This window comes from Gigantopelta aegis, chromosome 4, assembly GCF_016097555.1.
Source record: "Gigantopelta aegis isolate Gae_Host chromosome 4, Gae_host_genome, whole genome shotgun sequence".
NCBI classification, from domain to species: domain Eukaryota; kingdom Metazoa; phylum Mollusca; class Gastropoda; order Neomphalida; family Peltospiridae; genus Gigantopelta; species Gigantopelta aegis.
The window spans coordinates 114,276,785-114,292,377 of record NC_054702.1 but is presented as its reverse complement, the minus strand read 5'-3'; positions in this window follow the sequence as shown (position 1 = coordinate 114,292,377).

Here is a 15,593-nt window from a genome sequence, read left to right as displayed (position 1 = left end):
GGTCTCACTACACAGATCACTTCCGGGTGAGAGTTCATTCATCACGGTCCACTATAGTTCCTAATTGTGGCACATGTTATGGTTCACATATTCACTTCTAGGAAATGGTGAAGAATTAAAACAATATGTATGTTTAATGGTAAGCCTTCTGGCTGTATTTTGCCCATGTTATTTTGTAATATTGTGCATCGACCTTTTGGGACATGGGTATATAGTGCAAGTGACAGCCGGAGTGAATCGGTTAATGAACCACCTGTTCGGACCGGTACTACAGCCAGATGCGGTCATATAGCAAAAAACTGAGACGGAAATGTTCACAATTTTGGAGGGAAAAAAAATGCTTATATAATGTATGTTCGCAATGGTGTATGTTGTTAGTGCCAACGAGAACCCGTCTATGGGCAATCTTCGCTTGAAGTTGGGCAGTTTAACATGGGTTTCAATGGCAGATGACATCTGTGTAGTGAGACCATAATGTAAAACATGAAATTACTGTTTATCCCAAAATATATAAGTTTAGCAAGCCAAAATGAAAATGTACTAGTGTAGCATCCTTATAAAAGGTAATTACATCGATGTGGATTTGAGCCAAGCGTATGGGGGCCCTATTTGGGTAAATATTGCAAACATGTCAATTTTATTTATTTTTATTATTTTTATTTTTATTTTTTTTTTATTTTTTAGGGGTGTGTGTGTCAAAATGTATATTCTAGTGTTCTTACATGTAATAAATAAATTGATCTGAGTGTCTAACACTGAGTTTCTCATTGTAAAAGGTCAAAATTCAAGGTCACAAGGTCAATATCTAAATTCACCCTAATTTCTGTGATTTTGTGCATAATGAATTTTTTCGAATGTACAGTCATAGTGACAAACAGTTTTGATGGTATTGTGAATATATAACATAGTATTCTACTATGAAAGTAGAATTTGTATCTGCCATTAATAATATGTGGACCTTCATGCTGAAATATACAGAAAAAAACAGGATTTCAACACTTCATTATGAAACAATTGTTGCCCATAGCAACAATTGATGGAAACTAATATTTTTAATGAATTAACTAGATAATTAGCTTCTTTGTATGTTCCCCATATCAGAACTACCAACAAGGTCATACATAACCATATAGTGGCTGCTTGTTTGATGGCCATCTATTGTGTGGATGACCAAGGAGTAACAATGTGATATGAAGTTTTATTGGATGGTATGGTGCATCTATCTTTTGGTGTATTGGTTAGAGTTCATAAGTTACACGGCTCTAGTATAGCTTTTCATGGTGTAAATGACCCAACTTATCAAATTGACTTCAAACCAAGTTTGACAAAATCGGTCACTAGACTTTAAGGTCTCACTACACAGATCACTTCCGGATGAGAGTTCATTCATCACGGTCCACTATAGTTCTAATTGTGACACATGTTATATTCACATATTCACTTCTAGGAAATGGTGAAGAATTAAAACAATATGTATGTTTAATGGTAAGCCTTCTGGCTGTATTTTGCCCATGTTATTTTGTAATATTGTGCATCGACCTTTTGGGACATGGGTATATAGCGCAAGTGACAGCCGGAGTGAATCGGTTAATGAACCACCTGTTCGGACCGGTACTACAGTCAGATGCGGTCCTATAGCAAAAAACTGAGACGGAAATGTTCTCAATTTTGGATTTAAATGCTTATATAATGTATGTTCGCAATGGTGTATGTTGTTTGTGCCAACGAGAACCCGTTCTATGGGCAATCTTCGCTTGAAGTTGGGCAGTTTAACATGGGTTTCAATGGCAGATGACATCTGTGTAGTGAGACCATAATGTAAAACATGAAATTACTGTTTATCCCAAAATATATAAGTTTAGCAAGCCAAAATGAAAATGTACTAGTGTAGCATCCTTATAAAAGGTAATTACATCGATGTGGATTTGAGCCAAGCGTATGGGGGCCCTATTTGGGTAAATATACATGTCATTTTATTTATTTTTATTTTTTTATTTTTATTTTGAATTTATTTTTTAGGGGTGTGTGTGTCAAAATGTATATTCTAGTGTTCTTACATGTAATAAATAAATTGATCTGAGTGTCTAACACTGAGTTTCTCATTGTAAAAGGTCAAAATTCAAGGTCACAAGGTCAATATCCAAATTCACCCTAATTTCTGTGATTTTGTGCATAATGAATTTTTTCGAATGTACAGTCATAGTGACAAACAGTTTTGATGGTATTGTGAATATATAACATAGTATTCTACTATGAAAGTAGAATTTGTATCTGCCATTAATAATATGTGGATCTTCATGCTGAAATATATAGAAAAAAACAGGATTTCAACACTGCATTATGAAACAATTGTTGCCCATAGCAACAATTGATGAAAACTAATATTTTTAATGAACTAACTAGATAATTAGCTTCTTTGTATGTTCCCCATATCAGAACTACCAACAAGGTCATACATTACCGTATAGTGGCTGCTTGTTTGATGGCCATCTATTGTGTGGATGACCAAGGAGTAACAATGTGATATGAAGTTTTATTGGATGGTATGGTGCATCTATCTTTTGGTGTATTGGTTAGAGTTCATAAGTTACACGGCTCTAGTATAGCTTTTCATGGTGTAAATGACCCAAATTATCAAATTGACTTCAAACCAAGTTTGACCAAATCGGTCACTAGACTTTAAGAGTAATAAAACATGAAATCATTTTGTAAATTGTGCATCGACCTGTTTTATCAAGTGACATGGATTCAAAGGAAATGTTATAAAAGTCAAGTTTAATGCAAATGTACTTTGCCCAAAAAATGCTATAATGCCAAAATGAAAATGTACTAGTGTAGCATCCTTATAAAAGGTAATTACATCGATGTGGATTTGAGCCAAGCGTATGGGGGCCCTATTTGGGTAAATATAGCAAACATGTCAATTTTATTTATTTTTATTATTTTTATTTTTATTTTATTTTTATTTTTTAGGGGTGTGTGTGTCAAAATGTATATTCTAGTGTTCTTACATGTAATAAATAAATTGATCTGAGTGTCTAACACTGAGTTTCTCATTGTAAAAGGTCAAAATTCAAGGTCACAAGGTCAATATCCAAATTCACCCTAATTTCTGTGATTTTGTGCATAATGAATTTTTTCGAATGTACAGTCATAGTGACAAACAGTTTTGATGGTATTGTGAATATATAACATAGTATTCTACTATGAAAGTAGAATTTGTATCTGCCATTAATAATATGTGGATCTTCATGCTGAAATATACTGAAAAAAACAGGATTTCAACACTTCATTATGAAACAATTGTTGCCCATAGCAACAATTGATGGAAACTAATATTTTTAATGAACTAACTAGATAATTAGCTTCTTTGTATGTTCCCCATATCAGAACTACCAACAAGGTCATACATTACCATATAGTGGCTGCTTGTTTGATGGCCATCTATTGTGTGGATGACCAAGGAGTAACAATGTGATATGAAGTTTTATTGGATGGTATGGTGCATCTATCTTTTGGTGTATTGGTTAGAGTTCATAAGTTACACGGCTCTAGTATAGCTTTTCATGGTGTAAATGACCCAACTTATCAAATTGACTTCAAACCAAGTTTGACAAAATCGGTCACTAGACTTTAAGGTCTCACTACACAGATCACTTCCGGATGAGAGTTCATTCATCACGGTCCACTATAGTTCCTAATTGTGACACATGTTATGGTTCACATATTCACTTCTAGGAAATGGTGAAGAATTAAAACAATATGTATGTTTAATGGTAAGCCTTCTGGCTGTATTTTGCCCATGTTATTTTGTAATATTGTGCATCGACCTTTTGGGACATGGGTATATAGCGCAAGTGACGGCCGGAGTGAATCGGTTAATGAACCACCTGTTCGGACCGGTACTACAGCCAGATGCGGTCATATAGCAAAAAACTGAGACGGAAATGTTCTCAATTTTGGAGGGAAAATAAATGCTTATATAATGTATGTTCGCAATGGTGTATGTTGTTTGTGCCAACGAGAACCCGTTCTATGGGCAATCTTCGCTTGAAGTTGGGCAGTTTAACATGGGTTTCAATGGCAGATGACATCTGTGTAGTGAGACCATAATGTAAAACATGAAATTACTGTTTATCCCAAAATATATAAGTTTAGCAAGCCAAAATGAAAATGTACTAGTGTAGCATCCTTATAAAAGGTAATTACATCGATGTGGATTTGAGCCAAGCGTATGGGGGCCCTATTTGGGTAAATATTGGAAATATGTCAATTTTATTTATTTTTATCATTTTTATTTTTATTTTCTTTGTATTTTTTAGGGGTGTGTGTGTCAAAATGTATATTCTAGTGTTCTTACATGTAATAAATAAATTGATCTGAGTGTCTAACACTGAGTTTCTCATTGTAAAAGGTCAAAATTCAAGGTCACAAGGTCAATATCCAAATCAACCCTAATTTCTGTGATTTTGTACATAATGAATTTTTTCGAATGTACAGTCATAGTGACAAACAGTTTTGATGGTATTGTGAATATATAACATAGTATTCTACTATGAAAGTAGAATTTGTATCTGCCATTAATAATATGTGGACCTTCATGCTGAAATATACAGAAAAAAACAGGATTTCAACACTTCATTATGAAACAATTGTTGCCCATAGCAACAATTGATGGAAACTAATATTTTTAATGAACTAACTAGATAATTAGCTTCTTTGCATGTTCCCCATATCAGAACTACCAACAAGGTCATACATAACCATATAGTGGCTGCTTGTTTGATGGCCATCTATTGTGTGGATGACCAAGGAGTAACAATGTGATATGAAGTTTTATTGGATGGTATGGTGCATCTATCTTTTGGTGTATTGGTTAGAGTTCATAAGTTACACGGCTCTAGTATAGCTTTTCATGGTGTAAATGACCCAAATTATCAAATTGACTTCAAACCAAGTTTGACAAAATCGGTCACTAGACTTTAAGGTCTCACTACACAGATCACTTCCGGGTGAGAGTTCATTCATCATGGTCCACTATAGTTCCTAATTGTGACACATGTTATCGTTCACATATTCACTTCTAGGAAATGGTGAAGAATTAAAACAATATGTATGTTTAATGGTAAGCCTTCTGGCTGTATTTTGCCCATGTTATTTTGTAATATTGTGCATCGACCTTTTGGGACATGGGTATATAGCGCAAGTGACGGCCGGAGTGAATCGGTTAATGAACCACCTGTTCGGACCGGTAAAGATGCGGTCCTATAGCAAAAAACTGAGACGGAAATGTTCTCAATTTTGGAGGGAAAATAAATGCTTATATAATGTATGTTCGCAATGGTGTATGTTGTTTGTGCCAACGAGAACCCGTTCTATGGGCAATCTTCGCTTGAAGTTGGGCAGTTTAACATGGGTTTCAATGGCAGATGACATCTGTGTAGTGAGACCATAATGTAAAACATGAAATTACTGTTTATCCCAAAATATATAAGTTTAGCAAGCCAAAATGAAAATGTACTAGTGTAGCATCCTTATAAAAGGTAATTACATCGATGTGGATTTGAGCCAAGCGTATGGGGGCCCTATTTGGGTAAATATTGCAAACATGTCAATTTTATTTATTTTTATCATTTTTATTTTTATTTTCTTTGTATTTTTTAGGGGTGTGTGTGTCAAAATGTATATTCTAGTGTTCTTACATGTAATAAATAAATTGATCTGAGTGTCTAACACTGAGTTTCTCATTGTAAAAGGTCAAAATTCAAGGTCACAAGGTCAATATCTAAATTCACCCTAATTTCTGTGATTTTGTACATAATGAATTTTTTCGAATGTACAGTCATAGTGACAAACAGTTTTGATGGTATTGTGAATATATAACGTAGTATTCTACTATGAAAGTAGAATTTGTATCTGCCATTAATAATATGTGGACCTTCATGCTGAAATACATAGAAAAAAACAGGATCTCAACACTTCATTATGAAACAATTGTTGCCCATAGCAACAATTGATGGAAACTAATATTTTTAATGAATTAACTAGATAATTAGCTTCTTTGCATGTTCCCCATATCAGAACTACCAACAAGGTCATACATAACCATATAGTGGCTGCTTGTTTGATGGCCATCTATTGTGTGGATGACCAAGGAGTAACAATGTGATATGAAGTTTTATTGGATGGTATGGTGCATCTATCTTTTGGTGTATTGGTTAGAGTTCATAAGTTACACGGCTCTAGTATAGCTTTCCATGGTGTAAATGACCCAACTTATCAAATTGACTTCAAACCAAGTTTGACAAAATCGGTCACTAGACTTTAAGGTCTCACTACACAGATCACTTCCGGATGAGAGTTCATTCATCATGGTCCACTATAGTTCCTAATTGTGACACATGTTATCGTTCACATATTCACTTCTAGGAAATGGTGAAGAATTAAAACAATATGTATGTTTAATGGTAAGCCTTCTGGCTGTATTTTGCCCATGTTATTTTGTAATATTGTGCATCGACCTTTTGGGACATGGGTATATAGCGCAAGTGACGGCCGGAGTGAATCGGTTAATGAACCACCTGTTCGGACCGGTACTACAGTCAGATGCGGTCCTATATAGCAAAAAACTGAGACGGAAATGTTCTCAATTTTGGAGGGAAAATAAATGCTTATATAATGTATGTTCGCAATGGTGTATGTTGTTTGTGCCAACGAGAACCCGTTCTATGGGCAATCTTCGCTTGAAGTTGGGCAGTTTAACATGGGTTTCAATGGCAGATGACATCTGTGTAGTGAGACCATAATGTAAAACATGAAATTACTGTTTATCCCAAAATATATAAGTTTAGCAAGCCAAAATGAAAATGTACTAGTGTAGCATCCTTATAAAAGGTAATTACATCGATGTGGATTTGAGCCAAGCGTATGGGGGCCCTATTTGGGTAAATATTGGAAATATGTCAATTTTATTTATTTTTATCATTTTTATTTTTATTTTCTTTGTATTTTTTAGGGGTGTGTGTGTCAAAATGTATATTCTAGTGTTCTTACATGTAATAAATAAATTGATCTGAGTGTCTAACACTGAGTTTCTCATTGTAAAAGGTCAAAATTCAAGGTCACAAGGTCAATATCTAAATTCACCCTAATTTCTGTGATTTTGTACATAATGAATTTTTTCGAATGTACAGTCATAGTGACAAACAGTTTTGATGGTATTGTGAATATATAACGTAGTATTCTACTATGAAAGTAGAATTTGTATCTGCCATTAATAATATGTGGACCTTCATGCTGAAATACACTGAAAAAAACAGGATTTCAACACTTCATTATGAAACAATTGTTGCCCATAGCAACAATTGATGGAAACTAATATTTTTAATGAATAAACTAGATAATTAGCTTCTTTGCATGTTCCCCATATCAGAACTACCAACAAGGTCATACATTACCATATAGTGGCTGCTTGTTTGATGGCCATCTATTGTGTGGATGACCAAGGAGTAACAATGTGATATGAAGTTTTATTGGATGGTATGGTGCATCTATCTTTTGGTGTATTGGTTAGAGTTCATAAGTTACACGGCTCTAGTATAGCTTTCCATGGTGTAAATGACCCAACTTATCAAATTGACTTCAAACCAAGTTTGACAAAATCGGTCACTAGACTTTAAGGTCTCACTACACAGATCACTTCCGGATGAGAGTTCATTCATCATGGTCCACTATAGTTCCTAATTGTGACACATGTTATCGTTCACATATTCACTTCTAGGAAATGGTGAAGAATTAAAACAATATGTATGTTTAATGGTAAGCCTTCTGGCTGTATTTTGCCCATGTTATTTTGTAATATTGTGCATCGACCTTTTGGGACATGGGTATATAGCGCAAGTGACCCGGAGTGAATCGGTTAATGAACCACCTGTTCGGACCGGTACTACAGTCAGATGCGGTCCTATAGCAAAAAACTGAGACGGAAATGTTCACAATTTTGGAATGAAATAAATGCTTATATAATGTATGTTCGCAATGGTGTATGTTGTTTGTGCCAACGAGAACCCGTTCTAGCAAATCTTCGCTTGAAGTTGGGCAGTTTAACATGGGTTTCAATGGCAGATGACATCTGTGTAGTGAGACCATAATGTAAAACATGAAATTACTGTTTATCCCAAAATATATAAGTTTAGCAAGCCAAAATGAAAATGTACTAGTGTAGCATCCTTATAAAAGGTAATTACATCGATGTGGATTTGAGCCAAGCGTATGGGGGCCCTATTTGGGTAAATATTGGAAATATGTCAATTTTATTTATTTTTATTATTTTTATTTTTATTTTATTTTATATTTTTTAGGGGTGTGTGTGTCAAAATGTATATTCTAGTGTTCTTACATGTAATAAATAAATTGATCTGAGTGTCTAACACTGAGTTTCTCATTGTAAAAGGTCAAAATTCAAGGTCACAAGGTCAATATCTAAATTCACCCTAATTTCTGTGATTTTGTACATAATGAATTTTTTCGAATGTACAGTCATAGTGACAAACAGTTTTGATGGTATTGTGAATATATAACGTAGTATTCTACTATGAAAGTAGAATTTGTATCTGCCATTAATAATATGTGGACCTTCATGCTGAAATACATAGAAAAAAACAGGATCTCAACACTTCATTATGAAACAATTGTTGCCCATAGCAACAATTGATGGAAACTAATATTTTTAATGAATTAACTAGATAATTAGCTTCTTTGCATGTTCCCCATATCAGAACTACCAACAAGGTCATACATTACCATATAGTGGCTGCTTGTTTGATGGCCATCTATTGTGTGGATGACCAAGGAGTAACAATGTGATATGAAGTTTTATTGGATGGTATGGTGCATCTATCTTTTGGTGTATTGGTTAGAGTTCATAAGTTACACGGCTCTAGTATAGCTTTCCATGGTGTAAATGACCCAAATTATCAAATTGACTTCAAACCAAGTTTGACAAAATCGGTCACTAGACTTTAAGGTCTCACTACACAGATCACTTCCGGATGAGAGTTCATTCATCATGGTCCACTATAGTTCCTAATTGTGACACATGTTATCGTTCACATATTCACTTCTAGGAAATGGTGAAGAATTAAAACAATATGTATGTTTAATGGTAAGCCTTCTGGCTGTATTTTGCCCATGTTATTTTGTAATATTGTGCATCGACCTTTTGGGACATGGGTATATAGCGCAAGTGACGGCCGGAGTGAATCGGTTAATGAACCACCTGTTCGGACCGGTACTACAGTCAGATGCGGTCCTATAGCAAAAAACTGAGACGGAAATGTTCTCAATTTTGGAGGGAAAATAAATGCTTATATAATGTATGTTCGCAATGGTGTATGTTGTTTGTGCCAACGAGAACCCGTTCTATGGGCAATCTTCGCTTGAAGTTGGGCAGTTTAACATGGGTTTCAATGGCAGATGACATCTGTGTAGTGAGACCATAATGTAAAACATGAAATTACTGTTTATCCCAAAATATATAAGTTTAGCAAGCCAAAATGAAAATGTACTAGTGTAGCATCCTTATAAAAGGTAATTACATCGATGTGGATTTGAGCCAAGCGTATGGGGGCCCTATTTGGGTAAATATTGGAAATATGTCAATTTTATTTATTTTTATCATTTTTATTTTTATTTTCTTTGTATTTTTTAGGGGTGTGTGTGTCAAAATGTATATTCTAGTGTTCTTACATGTAATAAATAAATTGATCTGAGTGTCTAACACTGAGTTTCTCATTGTAAAAGGTCAAAATTCAAGGTCACAAGGTCAATATCTAAATTCACCCTAATTTCTGTGATTTTGTACATAATGAATTTTTTCGAATGTACAGTCATAGTGACAAACAGTTTTGATGGTATTGTGAATATATAACGTAGTATTCTACTATGAAAGTAGAATTTGTATCTGCCATTAATAATATGTGGACCTTCATGCTGAAATACATAGAAAAAAACAGGATCTCAACACTTCATTATGAAACAATTGTTGCCCATAGCAACAATTGATGGAAACTAATATTTTTAATGAATTAACTAGATAATTAGCTTCTTTGCATGTTCCCCATATCAGAACTACCAACAAGGTCATACATAACCATATAGTGGCTGCTTGTTTGATGGCCATCTATTGTGTGGATGACCAAGGAGTAACAATGTGATATGAAGTTTTATTGGATGGTATGGTGCATCTATCTTTTGGTGTATTGGTTAGAGTTCATAAGTTACACGGCTCTAGTATAGCTTTCCATGGTGTAAATGACCCAACTTATCAAATTGACTTCAAACCAAGTTTGACAAAATCGGTCACTAGACTTTAAGGTCTCACTACACAGATCACTTCCGGGTGAGAGTTCATTCATCATGGTCCACTATAGTTCCTAATTGTGACACATGTTATGGTTCACATATTCACTTCTAGGAAATGGTGAAGAATTAAAACAATATGTATGTTTAATGGTAAGCCTTCTGGCTGTATTTTGCCCATGTTATTTTGTAATATTGTGCATCGACCTTTTGGGACATGGGTATATAGCGCAAGTGACAGCCGGAGTGAATCGGTTAATGAACCACCTGTTCGGACCGGTACTACAGTCAGATGCGGTCCTATAGCAAAAAACTGAGACGGAAATGTTCACAATTTTGGAAAAAATAAATGCTTATATAATGTATGTTCGCAATGGTGTATGTTGTTTGTGCCAACGAGAACCCGTTCTATGGGCAATCTTCGCTTGAAGTTGGGCAGTTTAACATGGGTTTCAATGGCAGATGACATCTGTGTAGTGAGACCATAATGTAAAACATGAAATTACTGTTTATCCCAAAATATATAAGTTTAGCAAGCCAAAATGAAAATGTACTAGTGTAGCATCCTTATAAAAGGTAATTACATCGATGTGGATTTGAGCCAAGCGTATGGGGGCCCTATTTGGGTAAATATTGGAAACATGTCAATTTTATTTATTTTTATTTTTTTATTTTTATTTTATTTTTTTTTTAGGGGTGTGTGTGTCAAAATGTATATTCTAGTGTTCTTACATGTAATAAATAAATTGATCTGAGTGTCTAACACTGAGTTTCTCATTGTAAAAGGTCAAAATTCAAGGTCACAAGGTCAATATCCAAATTCACCCTAATTTCTGTGATTTTGTGCATAATGAATTTTTTCGAATGTACAGTCATAGTGACAAACAGTTTTGATGGTATTGTGAATATATAACATAGTATTCTACTATGAAAGTAGAATTTGTATCTGCCATTAATAATATGTGGATCTTCATGCTGAAATATACTGAAAAAAACAGGATTTCAACACTTCATTATGAAACAATTGTTGCCCATAGCAACAATTGATGGAAACTAATATTTTTAATGAACTAACTAGATAATTAGCTTCTTTGTATGTTCCCCATATCAGAACTACCAACAAGGTCATACATTACCATATAGTGGCTGCTTGTTTGATGGCCATCTATTGTGTGGATGACCAAGGAGTAACAATGTGATATGAAGTTTTATTGGATGGTATGGTGCATCTATCTTTTGGTGTATTGGTTAGAGTTCATAAGTTACACGGCTCTAGTATAGCTTTTCATGGTGTAAATGACCCAAATTATCAAATTGACTTCAAACCAAGTTTGACAAAATCGGTCACTAGACTTTAAGGTCTCACTACACAGATCACTTCCGGGTGAGAGTTCATTCATCACGGTCCACTATAGTTCCTAATTGTGACACATGTTATGGTTCACATATTCACTTCTAGGAAATGGTGAAGAATTAAAACAATATGTATGTTTAATGGTAAGCCTTCTGGCTGTATTTTGCCCATGTTATTTTGTAATATTGTGCATCGACCTTTTGGGACATGGGTATATAGCGCAAGTGACAGCCGGAGTGAATCGGTTAATGAACCACCTGTTCGGACCGGTACTACAGCCAGATGCGGTCATATAGCAAAAAACTGAGACGGAAATGTTCACAATTTTGGAATGAATATAAATGCTTATATAATGTATGTTCGCAATGGTTTATGTTGTTAGTGCCAACGAGAACCCGTTCTATGGGCAATCTTCGCTTGAAGTTGGGCAGTTTAACATGGGTTTCAATGGCAGATGACATCTGTGTAGTGAGACCATAATGTAAAACATGAAATTACTGTTTATCCCAAAATATATAAGTTTAGCAAGCCAAAATGAAAATGTACTAGTGTAGCATCCTTATAAAAGGTAATTACATCGATGTGGATTTGAGCCAAGCGTATGGGGGCCCTATTTGGGTAAATATAGGAAACATGTCAATTTTATTTATTTTTATTATTTTTATTTTTATTTTATTTTTATTTTTAGGGGTGTGTGTGTCAAAATGTATATTCTAGTGTTCTTACATGTAATAAATAAATTGATCTGAGTGTCTAACACTGAGTTTCTCATTGTAAAAGGTCAAAATTCAAGGTCACAAGGTCAATATCCAAATTCACCCTAATTTCTGTGATTTTGTGCATAATGAATTTTTTCGAATGTACAGTCATAGTGACAAACAGTTTTGATGGTATTGTGAATATATAACATAGTATTCTACTATGAAAGTAGAATTTGTATCTGCCATTAATAATATGTGGATCTTCATGCTGAAATATACTGGAAAAAACAGGATTTCAACACTTCATTATGAAACAATTGTTGCCCATAGCAACAATTGATGGAAACTAATATTTTTAATGAACTAACTAGATAATTAGCTTCTTTGTATGTTCCCCATATCAGAACTACCAACAAGGTCATACATTACCATATAGTGGCTGCTTGTTTGATGGCCATCTATTGTGTGGATGACCAAGGAGTAACAATGTGATATGAAGTTTTATTGGATGGTATGGTGCATCTATCTTTTGGTGTATTGGTTAGAGTTCATAAGTTACACGGCTCTAGTATAGCTTTTCATGGTGTAAATGACCCAAATTATCAAATTGACTTCAAACCAAGTTTGACAAAATCGGTCACTAAAGTTCATGTTCATCATGATATTTACTAATTGTGGCACATGTTATGGTTAGTGTACATATTCACTTCTAGGAAATGGTGAAGAATTAAAACAATATGTATGTTTAATGGTAAGCCTTCTGGCTGTATTTTGCCCATGTTATTTTGTAATATTGTGCATCGACCTTTTGGGACATGGGTATATAGTGCAAGTGACAGCCGGAGTAATCGGTTAATGAACCACCTGTTCGGACCGGTACTACAGCCAGATGCGGTCGTATAGCAAAAAACTGAGACGGAAATGTTCACAATTTTGGAATGAATATAAATGCTTATATAATGTATGTCCGCAATGAAGTATGTTGTTAGTGCCAACGAGAACCCGTGCTATGGGCAATCTTCGCTTGAAGTTGGGCAGTTTAACATGGGTTTCAATGGCAGATGACATCTGTGTAGTGAGACCATAATGTAAAACATGAAATTACTGTTTATCCCAAAATATATAAGTTTAGCAAGCCAAAATGAAAATGTACTAGTGTAGCATCCTTATAAAAGGTAATTACATCGATGTGGATTTGAGCCAAGCGTATGGGGGCCCTATTTGGGTAAATATAGGAAACATGTCAATTTTATTTATTTTTATTATTTTTATTTTTATTTTATTTTTATTTTTTAGGGGTGTGTGTGTCAAAATGTATATTCTAGTGTTCTTACATGTAATAAATAAATTGATATGAGTGTCTAACACTGAGTTTCTCATTGAAAAAGGTCAAAATTCAAGGTCACAAGGTCAATATTCAAATTCACCCTTATTTCTGTGATTTTGTGCATAATGAATTTTTTCGAATGTACAGTAGTGACAAACAGTGACAATGGTAGTTTTGATTAACATAGTGTGAATATATAACATATGTATTCTTACTATGAAAGTAGAATTTGTATCTGCCATTAATAATATGTGGATCTTCATGCTGAAATATTTTGAAGAAAACAGGATTTCAACACTTCATTATGAAACAATTGTTGCCCATAGCAACAATTGATGGAAACTAATATTTTTAATGAACTAACTAGATAATTAGCTTCTTTGTATGTTCCCCATGTCAGAACTACCAACAAGGTCATACATTACCATATAGTGGCTGCATGTTTGATGGCCATCTATTGTGTGGATGACCAAGGAGTAACAATGTGATATGAAGTTTTATTGGATGGTATGGTGCATCTATCTTTTGGTGTATTGGTTAGAGTTCATAAGTTACACGCCTCTAGTATAGCTTTTCATGGTGTAAATGACCCAAATTATCAAACCAAGTTTGACTCGGTCAAACCAAGTTTGACAAAATCGGTCACTAGGGTGTGTTCTCAAAATGTATATTCTAGTTCTTCTTTCATCACGGTACTATATTTACTAATTGTGGCACATGTTATGGTTCACATATTCACTTCTAGGAAATGGTGAAGAATTAAAACAATATGTATGTTTAATGGTAAGCCTTCTGGCTGTATTTTGCCCATGTTATTTTGTAATATTGTGCATCGACCTTTTGGGACATGGGTATATAGTGCAAGTGACAGCCGGAGTGAATCGTTTTAATGAACCACCTGTTCGGACCGGTACTACAGCCAGATGCGGTCGTATAGCAAAAAACTGAGACGGAAATGTTCACAATTTTGGAATGAATATAAATGCTTATATAATGTATGTCCGCAATGAAGTATGTTGTTAGTGCCAACGAGAACCCGTGCTATGGGCAATCTTCGCTTGAAGTTGGGCAGTTTAACATGGGTTTCAATGGCAGATGACATCTGTGTAGTGAGACCATAATGTAAAACATGATCAAACTCCCAAAATATATAAGTTTATGCCATCCCATGAATATGTACTAGTGTAGCATCCTTATAAAAGGTAATTACATCGATGTGGATTTGAGCCAAGCGTATGGGGGCCCTATTTGGGTAAATATAGGAAACATGTCAATTTTATTTATTTTTATTATTTTTATTTTTATTTTATTTTTATTTTTTAGGGGTGTGTGTGTCAAAATGTATATTCTAGTGTTCTTACATGTAATAAATAAATTGATATGAGTGTCTAACACTGAGTTTCTCATTGAAAAAGGTCAAAATTCAAGGTCACAAGGTCAATATTCAAATTCACCCTTATTTCTGTGATTTTGTGCATAATGAATTTTTTCGAATGTACAGTCATAGTGACAAACAGTTTTGATGGTATTGTGAATATATAACATAGTATTCTACTATGAAAGTAGAATTTGTATCTGCCATTAATAATATGTGGATCTTCATGCTGAAATATACATGTTGAAAACAGGATTTCAACACTTCATTATGAAACAATTGTTGCCCATAGCAACAATTGATGGAAACTAATATTTTTAATGAACTAACTAGATAATTAGCTTCTTTGTATGTGTGATGTCAGAACTACCAACAAGGTCATACATTACCATATAGTGGCTGCATGTTTGATGGCCATCTATTGTGTGGATGACCAAGGAGTAACAATGTGATATGAAGTTTTATTGGATGGTATGG